The 9977-nt window shown below is 36.5% G+C and overlaps 1 pseudogene; it reads right to left on the reverse strand.

Annotated features, from left to right (window-relative positions):
* Positions 1-5441, reverse strand: part of LOC149550198 (strigolactones hydrolase CXE15-like) — a 63409-nt pseudogene extending 57968 nt beyond the window's left edge.
* Positions 5442-9977: the final 4536 nt, after the last annotated feature.

Consider the following 9977-nt stretch of genomic DNA (forward strand, 5'->3'; position numbering starts at 1 on the left):
TTGTGGATTTCCCCATTGCCTTGTTTTCAAGTTCAATTCTCCTTTTTACCTCCCTATCATAGGCCTCAAGAAGTGTTTCATATTTATTTTGTAACTCAGACATAACCTGTTCCTCCTTCTTAGCAGTGGCCAACACAAACTTAGAAGAATCCACATTCCAATATGCTACCTGTACATGTGAAGTGTCAGCAACCCTTCTTACAAGTATTTTTACCATCAACCCAGACTCATTTGATTGTGATTGTGTGGCTCTAGATCCCTTTCTCAATGACCAACTGACCAATGCAGCTTGATCTTCAATGAATGAAGTGCCTTGGAAGTCTCTTCTATTTGGGTCTTGCAACTCCAATCTACTTGAAATAGAATTGAAAATTAATGCATCTGCAATATCCCAATTGGGCAATAATAAAATGTTAGATTCCTTTATCATTTTCCTCCCCTCCTCAGGGCTTATATTTTGCAATTCCTTCATCATTTCTTCTTTAATTTGGTTTTGCATGGAATTTTCATCCATTTTTGGATGCTCTATTTTCATCTTTTTACATTTCTCCTCGAAAATGTTCATGTTTGTCCTCCATGCAAACTGTTGAAAAGCCCTTGATTTCACAAAATTGTCATCAATCAAAAATTGATGACTTCCCTACTCTAATACAAGGTCCACCTCCCTACCTCTATAATGAGATATTGTTAGATCCAAACTTGGGAGAGGAAGTTATGGAGGGTTACCCTCATCTATTTCTACTTGGGTAATAAAAATATCTCCCTATGATCCCATTTGTTCAACCTGTTCACCAGTGAGTTGCTCTTCTCCAATCCTCAAAGGGGACTGGGTGGGTGAATATTCCTCATCTTGAGGCCTTTCTTCTGTCATTACCTTTTGCCTCTTATGACTAGGCTCTTCAGGTCTCTCCTCTTGGGCTATACTGGTAGATCCTATTATTTGTTTGCCCTTGTCTATAGGAACCCTTTTATTCTGAATTATAGTATAACCGGGCCTCTTTTGTACAATTATTTTATCAGTTCTCACATTTAGAGTGAAAGCCAACCTCCTCATGACCTCTCTGGCCTTATCAGGATATGAATCAATAAAAAATTGTTTCTTTTCATTCATGACCTCCATTATTTCAAGGAAGGTATTCATGAGCTTACTTATTTTGTTAGCCTCTGTAATAGCATTATCCAAAGGATCATATTTATTATCAAAACAATGAATGAATTCTAAGACCTAGGAATAAACTCTCCATTTTTCTTTTTTAGTTTCCTACTCTTGCAATGAGAACTCATTCCTTATAATATCCTCTAGATAATAAGAATCGTGCTTGACCGGTCCCAACTTGATTCTATGCCTCAACATCTGATTGAAAAATCCCTTAGAATCACAAAAATGGGGATGAGAGATAGCCATCATATACTGCTCCAAAATTTTATGCAAAAAGATCCATCCCCCTTTTGTAATCGCAAACTGATGGGCCACTATGTAGGTAGAGAAAATTGACCCTAATTTCCTTTTCAACAAAAACATTTCTTCCACTCCCCCTAACTGCCATAAAACTTTAGCCATTCTCACCTTCAAAGGAACTTGGTAAGGAAAAACATGAGGGTTCCCCTTGAAACCATAGATTCTAAAAATAGTAGAAACAGGGTAGGGGATGATATCTCCCCAATTATGTAAAACTTTCAAGTCATGGGGGTTATCCATAGGCCTAATGAGACTCATTAGTACCCTAGGGATTTTGGGATTGTCACTCAATATGAGGCATCTCAATTTAGCAGCAAAATATCTATCAAATCTGACAAAACTAGCATTACTTGCATCCCAGGTCATATCTTCACTCCACAACTGGACTGGCAATATTTCCCCATTCTCCTCTCTATTTAGTTCCATCTCATTACCAAAATATGTCACTCCTTTGAACAAAAACATATGCATTAATAGAGAGTAGTGACCAAAAGTTTTTTCCACCTTGCCCTTCGCAATCCCAACTAAACCAATGTGAATTTCTTTAGCCAAAAAGGAAGCAAAATAAAAAATAACATCTACACCGAAGGAAGCAATCTAAACCATCATGTACATGAAACCAATGGGCATAAATTCTTGCTCATCTTCACCAAAAACTCGGCATAAGGTCCTGTATATCTCTACAGCCCGAGAATTGAAAAGACTCTTCTTAAAAGGCTCTCTAGAGGTTGCAGTAATTACTAGCAAAGTTCCTATTGTACCAACATGTGCCCTTAGTGCACCTCCCCTAATTACATCCTTCTTTTCTTTATATTCATTCTCTAATTCTAGTAGATTGATTTACACATGGTAGTCTGATAATGTATCTAGGTGAAAAACCTCTATAATTTCTTTAGGAGTAATCGAGACCAGAGGCACACCATCCTTTCTTCTTACAACCCTAATGGCTTGGTCATAATTCTTAGCAATGGCTTCGAGAAAATAATAATCCATGAAAACACTTGGGACTACTAACTTTCCCAAATCAAAATTCCAGACATTAGCATGCCGGGCAAACAACTTTCTTTTTGAAAACCACTTTCTAAACAAGATAAGGCCAATTTGAGTAGTTGTTGCATCCCTAACCCAGTTCCCCTTGTCATATAGGCCATCACCAATTTTAAGCCTAGGGTTTAAGGAAATTAACTTTTTAACTTGTGCAGGCTGTATAGTAGATTCTAGGAGTAATTGTAATAAATCATCATGGACATTCCTATCCATATAATTAATTTGCCCAGAGAATGGTTTCTTAGGAGACATTTTCATAGTATTGAGAGAATTGGAATGCCACAGATGTTATAAAATGAGTACTTACTTGACTTGCTGAACTTTTTCTTCTCTGAAATTCTAAAATTTCTCTTAAACAATAGAAGAATAGTTTCATGTCTTTACCAAGATTAACATGACACAATCAATTAGGCTCTTGTGCTCAAAAAATTTGCAATCTCTCTTCCCGTGGGACTGGAATTAATGGAAATCTCTGTGTTATACTTTGTTTCTCCCACATGCGAAGCTTTCACTTATCATAAATGCACCAAACAGAAAAATAAAGTGGCATCATGCTTTCTTTTTTAAACTTGTGCCATTGATCCTTGAAAAATCCTACGATCTGGGGATGACAACTAAGCTGACTCAGCTTTCTTCTAAACACATTGGCAGTCAAGCCAATAAAACACCTCTACCTCTACCTTTCCTTCAAGGCTGGGTCTTCAAACTGGGCCCATGCATGACTACACACACGTGTCATCAACTCACTAACTTGTTATACATAATTCTCAAGCACCTTTCCACAACGAGCTAGCGATGATCACTAATCTTACTTTAATGATGTGGTAGAAAATTGAAACAACCTTTAAGAAAATGATGGTGGGTCCATTGCTCGTTAACTTGCTAGACCTAATTTTTGCACATCTCTTTATAGTGAGTCAACGAGCGTCGTCGATCCAAACTTGATCTTGTGGACAGCAATTTTACTTCAATAGTGGTGGGCCACACTTGCTAACTCGCTATACTTAACTTCTAAGCACTTCTTCATAGCGAGTCAACGCCAGCCTTTGATCCCGGCTCGATCTCATGATCAAAAATCTTCATACCTAGTACATGGGAAGTGGGTCCATGATATCACTATCCATGATATGGGCCCTGTAGATTTCTACCAAGCATTGGTTGAAAGTTCGACCAATGAATGGCCAAAAATACACTGACAATGCCAACATTTTTCAACCACCATATTCATTGAAGTTTCAACAAACCTACTAGATGGTCAAATTTTCAACCAAAAATTTTGCAACCAATGCCATCTAGTTTTCTACCATGCATTGGTCAAAATTTTGACCAATGCCCCACAAATTTCTACCAAGCATTGGTCGATAGTTCGACCAATGAATGGCAGAAAATGGCTCAACAACCTAGACATTTTTTGACCAACGTATTGGTCAAAATTTTTACCATCTAGTTGGTTCATCAAAATTTTGACCAAAAAATTATTGACCAATTCGTTGATCAAATTTGGTCAAAAAATGGGTTGAAATTTTGACCAGTAAAGGTCAAAAAATGAGCCTAAATGTACTAGTGACATCACTTGGTTATATCTAGAATAACCATCTAAAAATGAAATCATTTGAGAACAGTTAACAACTTGTATTACTTCATCTAATGATGGCACTAGATAATTATCCTTCTCTGAAGCTCTATTGAGATTTCTGAAATCCATGCACAACCTTATCTACCCATTCTTCTTTATGACAAGGACAAGGTTGGAAATCCACGTTAAGTGTGAAACTAGGAATATAATTCTTGCCAACAATAACTTCTTCACTTTTTGATGTATTAGTGGTTCTAACAATGGATTTATTGGTCTCTGCCTTTGTCTAAATGCCTTACTGTTTGGCTTTAATGGAATAGTATGTGTAATGAGAGTCGTATCATATGTCTTCAGATCTTCATATCCCCAAGAAAACACATCAGGGAATTCCTTCACAAGCTTCAATATTTCCTCCTTTTTCGCAGGGGTACAAACTTTCCCAATAAATACATTCTTGACATTTTCTCTCGTTTCTGAGTTTACCTTTTCACATTCCCCTCCTTCAGTACTTTGGTACTTGAGGGAACTTAGTCTATTTGTATAAAAAATTATATCTAGTTCAATCATTCCTTTTGGAATGGTATTTGTCCTTAAATTCATAATCTCATTGATTTCAAATTGAGCTTGTTGTTGTTCTCCTTCATCTATGACTTGTACTTCAAATACCCTTGAGCTTGTCAAAAAATCAAGGATATGCTTATCATCTTCAAACACTTGAAAATTTGTGATGTTGTTAGGAACTGATGGTACTGAAGTCAGCTCAACTGTGAATTTCTTCACACAATCCATGGATAATGGTGCTTATGAACTTGCAGATTGAGCCAAAGAGTTTGCTACTGGATTGCTTGTTCAACTTATCCTTTTAATATTGAAAGCATCAAAGCTTTTGATTAGGTCCCAAACTCTATTGTGATAACGACCCAATATTTTATCATGGCACGTATATTTCTTGCATACCTACCCAATGACTATGTTTGAATCTCCACATACATGTAGGATTTTGGCACCCTTTTGGATAGCAAGGAACAATCCAATGACCAATGATTCATACTCAGCCACATTATTAGTACAAGGGAACTGCAACCTATGTACTGCCAAATATGTTTCTCCAGTTGGGCTAATGAGTTCAACATCAGCTCCACTACCTTTTTTTGATTTGGATCCATCAAAGGATAGGGCCCACACTTGATCATTTTCATATTCCATGGGTGATTTTACCATTGAATCCTTGTATTCTTTATGATGTTTTTCTTGTCCTATTTCACCTTCTCGAATTCTTTCCTGCTGTGCCTCTAAAATTTTCATACAAGATGAGTTCACTTTGACCACATTTTCTACTATCCATGCTTGTGGAACCATTTTGGATACTTGTGCAATTTCTTCTTTGCACATGGTGCATGATATCTTAGAATGAAAAGCATTATGTATTCTACACTAGTTGGGTAACAACAAATTTTGAATGGATGCATCTTTTCTTAACTCAACTTCTTTCTTAATGCTTTTTAGGAAAAAATTCCTAAAATTCTCAAACATTCCTTCATTCAATGATGGTTCTGAATTATCCATAGCTGGTACCTTAGTGAAAGTTGGAGTCAAATCAGGACATCCCCCTTGATTGTAACCTTGCAACATTAAAAACTCTCCAGTTTTGGGAATATATGATCCCAAAGTGGTTTGCATAAATAGTATCTCATTATGTTCGCCATACTCAGTGATCAACAATTAGAGCCTCAGAGTGCTCTCTATCTTTATCTAATTGGGAATTCCCTTCCGTGGGAGCCACATGTGTGAAAAATCCATTGCAATATAACCATTCAATTTCCTTGCCCAATCTCTACTAAGAAGCATGCTATACCCTTCAGGAGTATCCACAATAGATATTTCAATACAACTTTGAACACGTGGATCAGAGGCTAATTGCATGTGAATATTATTCAACTCTCCTACAGCTGGGACTTCAGTTTTATCCAATTGTGTAACCTTCTTCTCTGTCTGAATCAGATTCAATCCAAGCTTCTACATATGTCCAATGGCATTACATTACTTGATGCGCCAAAGTCAATTAAACAATTATGTAAGATTTTCCTAAAAATTCTAACAGATACTAGGAAAGGTGCAGGTTCCTCCTTCCCTTGATAAAAAACCACTGGCTTCTGCCCTTTTGAGTCAAATATCTCATTGTTATATATAGAACTTCTCCCATTTTGTGTTGTCACAAAATTTTCTACTATAGAAGAATTATCTTTGATCATTTCTGGTGTTGGATTTTCTGAGAATGTTTTTCCATTTGATATAACCTTCTGATCATCTTGAGAGTTTTGTACCATTCCAATGAAACTTGAAGGATTCTAAGCAAGCTTAGATGCATATGGTGGTACATCATCTACAACATTAGTGTTTTGAGAAAAATTGTATTGTTGGACATTGGATACCCCTCTTGGAGGATGTGATACATTTTGAGAAACAATCTTCATGGGGGTGTCATTGAAGCTTTCCAATAATGTATCTCTAATTTCTGAAATTTTTATCAATTCATATAGTGGAAGACTCGCTTTAATTTTATTGAATTCCTCTAATACATAAGAACTAAATCTTTTCAATTCCTCTCTAGGAGGACTTCCTTTCTATTTTTTTCTTGGATTTTCACATTGCCTTTGTTCTCCTTGAGAGCTCATCAGTTGTCAATATTCAAGGGAGTCTCTGAGAGGGTCAAGATTATTGTTTGGGGGAGTTAAAAGTTATTTGGAGGAACTGATGATGTTAATGGCTCATGGTTCCTATAATTTCTTTCATATGTCTTTATTGGAGTATTACCTGATGTTTGTTGAAAGGCTTGCACATCACTTGTCCCTTCCACCAAGACACTATTATATAGAGGAGGGAATAAAAATCCATCCTTATATAGTGATTCATTCGGGGATATTGGTGGAGGTTGATTTTTTGGTGGGACTTGATAACATGGCATCTCTATAGGACCATTTGCTGAAGCTGGTGGGAATTTTTGATTAGCTTATATTGGCATGTAATCCTGAGAATCAGGAGGAGGGAACTTAAAATCATCAAAAACCAATGCTTGGTCATATCTTGGTGTGGGTACCATCTCATATGCCATAGGAGGAGAATTCTCAAATGTGGTAGTCTTCCTCACTTCTCCCTTAAAAATATCTACTGCTCTTTGAAATTTGTGACACTGTAATTCAGAATGTTGACTAGTCTCATGTAATCTACACGATCTAGATAGTGCAGCTTCTGCTAAGAAAACTTGATCAGCTGGACGATTCTTAGATGGAGGATTATCCAATGGTGATAGTACACCCCCATTATTTTGATTAGTATTCCATGATCTTCTTTGATGATCTTGGTTATTATTACGATATCCTTGATTACCTTCATTGAATCCTTGATTGTGTCCTTGATTACTATCATGATGTGGAGGTGTATTGGACAACTTTTTCACTTGTTCAATCAAATCTCTCATCTCATCCTTTTCCTCTTGGGTCCTTGTAGAATTTTTCATGTTTTGGAGATAAATTGGCTATGTGGGCATTGCCTGTGATATAGGTGCTCCAAGGTGCAACACCAACTAGTTTGGAGGGGCAGGAACTGGATTGATAGTCAGAGCATAATTCAAAGCTCCTTGATTCAATGAATTTGCATTTCCAAAATAGCTAGGTGCTCCATTCATAGTTTCTGGTGATTGTAAACTAACTTTCTCTGCCTCAACATATGCTTGGATCAAACTTGTAGGAGCCAAATGAGTTTTTTGAACAAACATAGATGTGAAACAATCTAGGGTTGCATAGTAGATAGGTCATGTTGCATCATCTCCTATGCAATATGGATCATGCAATCTTGAATAAGCCCTTTGAAATCTGTTATTGAAAGCACCAATTGATTCATGTTCTTGTCTCCTTATCTCGATAAACTTCCTATACAATTTTACGAGGGTGATAGGAAATCTGAACTTCTCAAGGAATACATTCTTCAATTGTTGCCAAGTTTGTATTGAATTTGAAGGTAGGTTGATATACTAGTAAAATGCTTCCTCACCCAATGAATAAGGGAATAGTCTACATGAAACATCCTCATCTTGCATGTTTCTATTCTAGAGGATATCCTCAAAAATTTTAATGTGTTCATCAATAGTGCAGTTTACATCATTCACAAAGAATTTAGAACAAAAGTGTTCAGGATTCTTTGGCATATTGTTGTATGCAGCAAACGTTGCAAGGGGTGATGCATTTTGTGAATGCCATTGCTGGGCTATTACTAGAACTTGTTGTTGCATAGTTTCAGGTGAAACAACTTGTATAGGTATTTGCACAAATAACTGTTGAATTTGTGTAGCTCCTGGTGGAACTCCTCCTTGGGCTGATCCTTGTGCTTGATGTTGAGGTGGTGGAGTTTGAAATATCCTTGTGAGATTAGATACACTTGGTGAATTCTAGCTCGTAGATGCTTCTTTATTTCCTCGAATAGGCTTTGGATCAAAACTCAACTCTTGTAATTCGTGTGCTCCTAGGGTGAATCTCAAGGATCTTCGATGTACCTCGGGTGAGGATGAATTAATATTCTCCAATATGTGAAATTTCTATAAAATATTTTAGTCAAGGCCCTCCTTCTAGCACCATTTTCTGTTGATGTGTGTTTTATGACTCACCAAATAGTAGAAAAAAATACAAAAATATCTTATCCTCTCTTGAATAAAGTCTTGTGTATGCTAAGATTGCTGGAAGATCATACAGTGACTTCAAGGTTCCTTCAATGCCAGGTCTTGACTGTGGATAAGATCGATGGTTGATGTGATTTTCTAATGATCACAAGGGGCCTTACATGTTTATTTAGATTAATTTAAGGCCATACATGATGCAGGAGCTATCTTAACGTTTTGCAATGAAGTGTTTTTTTTGTGGAGTTTTCAAAAAATATGTAGAAATTCAATATGATAGGGTTCAGGAACTCTATTCTAATCTTAAGGGTAGTGATAACAACAAATAGTACTATAGTGGAAAATTCCTCAATTTACCAAATTTTTCTTTGCCAAGTTATACTGGAACTACGCATGAACTGGTGCAATCTTCAAGGGTTATGCCAAATATTTTCATATCGTCGTATACACCATCATAAAGAACACTTTATATGAATGATAGAAGTTGAGCATATGCATGAAAGGCGTTCAGGCTAGCTTTATGCAATGAATTAGAATCACTAAAATGTCAAAAGTATGAACCAAAGGAATTTATCAATACACCATCATATTCTCCATTGTAATCACCACACATTGACTATGCTAAACTTAATCTAATTGAAGAAATTTAGGAGAACAAGCAAGCACTAAGACACATCAAGTATTCACCAAACTCTAATGAAAAATTTATTATCTCAACAACTCATAGAAAAAATCTCATAAAAGTCTCCCTTTACAAATGAGAAATGAGGCCTTTATATAGGTCCTCAATTACAATGGGTGGCCTGGATGATCACAATAACCGATGGCCAAGATTGTACCAAATCAACCCTAATTAAGGTTAGGGAAAAGGAAAGGAATCTACATTAATGCCACAAGGAATCCACTATTGTAGTGGGTAATAAATGCCCACTATGCATGCTCGTTTGGGAAGGAGTGGGATGTAATAAATGATCCCTAAGAACACCCACTATGAATTTAATGCATCTATCCTTGATTATTTTTCCTGAAGGATCAAAATTGATCTGACACTATTTCCAACTCCTCTATACTGATGCTTGGTGCAGATTCTTGCTTGAATTCTAGAACTGCAATTACTCTTTTTACTTTTCCCAAACTTTCATCCCAATCTGGTAGTAAGTCCTTAGTAGTGTGCATTGTATTTGAGAAGATGGAGAAGTTCTCAAAATCATCTCTTCCATATACAT

The sequence above is a fragment of the Cupressus sempervirens genome, chromosome 7 (genome assembly GCF_028749045.1).
Source record: "Cupressus sempervirens isolate cs-2001-9-10 chromosome 7, ASM2874904v1, whole genome shotgun sequence".
Lineage (NCBI taxonomy): Eukaryota > Viridiplantae > Streptophyta > Pinopsida > Cupressales > Cupressaceae > Cupressus > Cupressus sempervirens.